Source organism: Leopardus geoffroyi, chromosome C1 (genome assembly GCF_018350155.1).
Source record: "Leopardus geoffroyi isolate Oge1 chromosome C1, O.geoffroyi_Oge1_pat1.0, whole genome shotgun sequence".
Classification (NCBI taxonomy): domain Eukaryota; kingdom Metazoa; phylum Chordata; class Mammalia; order Carnivora; family Felidae; genus Leopardus; species Leopardus geoffroyi.
In genome coordinates, this window is record NC_059328.1 from 21,467,132 (window position 1) to 21,469,451 (window position 2,320).

Here is a 2,320-nt window from a genome sequence, read left to right on the forward strand (position 1 = left end):
TCAGAGTCTGGAGCCTGCATTGGATTCTGTTTGTCCCTCTCTGCCCTCCCCTGCTCACGCCTGTCTCTCTCTCTCTCTCAAAAATAAACATTAAAAAAAAAAAAAATTAGCCGCTACCTGAACCTAGAACTTCAATTCCTTTTCCTTGTATTGCAAGCAAGCATTATGAAGTTTTCTGCAGGTGCTTCACATATGTTAGAATAGTGCCAGGCACAAAGTAAATATTAGTTTTTGCTGTTTTGGCAATTGTACTTTTTTTATTGTTCCCTATAGTTAATAATTGCCTTGTTTTTCACATGCATAGTTTTCTGGTGTAAGTATTAATTTAGTGCCAAGTGTAAATTTCCCTTTGTTCAAACACATCTACTCTGTTTTATCTTTTCCCCCATCCTTCTCCAACCTGGATTGATTACCCCAAAACAAAGGTAATCATAGCACCTTATGTGGCTTAGCTACAAATAAGATTTACAGAATTGTAGATGTTCGATATTGTTTTGACAGAAATTTTATTTTGTTTTATTTTTTTTGGCCAAATGTAGGGCTTGAACTCACCACCCCCAGATCAAGAGTTGCATGCTCTATTGACTGAGCCAGCCAGGTACCCGTGCTCTGACAGAAATTATGAGAAGTTGGACGTGTATATGAGTGAATGAAGAGCAGTTGCTAAAATATCTGAAACTACAAATGAAGAGAACATATGTCATTTAGAAATGTGCAGAAAGATTCTAGGAAGAAGATTTGGAAAAATTTGCCCCAAGGGAATGGAATTTCGGGGTAGGGATAGATAGGGTGAGGGACTGTGCTGTTCATTGTTTATTTCATAAAGTCAGCAAATATTTTCTCAGTGCCTATCATATCCTGGACATTGTTGTAGGAATTTGATTAGAAATAAAACAGGCAAGAATCCCTGTCTCATAAAACTTATACTCTAAATTAAAAATAAATATTTAAGGGGCACCTGGGTGGCTCAGTCGGTAAAGCGTCGGACTCTTGGTTTCTGCTCAGGTATGATCTCACTGTTGGTGGGTTCCAGCCCCGCATCAGGCTCTGTGCTGGCAGTGCAGAGCCTGCGTGGGATTCTCTCTCTCTCCCTACCCACCCTCCCCCCCCCCACCCCAATCACATAGTCTCAAAAAGAAAGAGAAAGAAAGAAAACAATATATAAACATTTAAAAATCTCCAACCTGAAAATAAATCTTCCACGTGTAGTAAGCAAAGAGCACAGCAGAGGCCCTGGCAAATAGTACTAAATAAACAGCTATCGGTTATAATTTGAATGCCTCCAAATGCAATGGAAAATTTCCTGGATGCCAGGCATTGTGCCAAGTACTTTCCCAACTTCTCATTTTCTCCTCACATCACCCTATGTGGTAAGGACTATTACCCACATTAGTCTCAGGTTAAATAACTTGCCAAAATAATTAGTGAGAGGGGGCTGAGATTGATGTTTCATTTGTTGGAATTGATAGTCAAAGCACCTAGCCGGTACCCTACTATTACAGTAAGTAGGATAAAGCTGGAAATGTGGCAGCTGGTGGTTGGATCTCAAGTTTTCAGATCGATGAGCGCTTGGCTTTGAAACGCAACGCCCAGGTTGCGTATAAACTGGTATAGGAATATAAACTGGTAAAGGTGGGCGTTAGTGTCACATCAGCCCAGAGGGAGCCCCAAAAAGAGATCCGCAAAGTGAGCTTCATTGTTAGAGATAGTCACTTACAGAAGCTCCCTGAGCAATAGCCGCCAATGTGAGGCTTTGACGTGGGACGTTTCCGGACTAGGAGAGTTTTATCGGGATTATCTAGTCACTGAAATCCTGTTTACTGAGGGCATTCTATGGGCAGGTCATCATTCTGGGACAAGTGAGAGCTGGCGGTTTGGGTTAGGGTAGTGGATATGGGACTCAGGAAAGTAAAATGACACGACTTGGGGATTATTTGGTTGAGATGACTCTGTTACTCCAATTTACACGCCCTATAACCCCTGCCCCCTTTTCCACCGCAGGATCCCATCCCGCTTCCACAAAAATCTCACGTCTTGCAAATTGGGAAATGGTGAAGGGGTGGCTGGGGCCGACCTGTGGTTTGTCCAAGGCCACGTAGTTTGTCCAGAATTGAGTCGTCCTGGCTCCCAAAGGGCACTTTTCCGTTTTCTAAAAAGTGTGCTTATATTTGCAGTTTTTTTTTTTTTTTTCACAATAAGCAAAATTTTATAGTACGTTTGTATTTGAACACAGAGAGAAACCCGAGAAACCCCATTACTGGAGCAACCGCGTGCCGGCAGTGACGTCTGCTCCGCCCCATCCCGCCGACTCCGGCGTAGC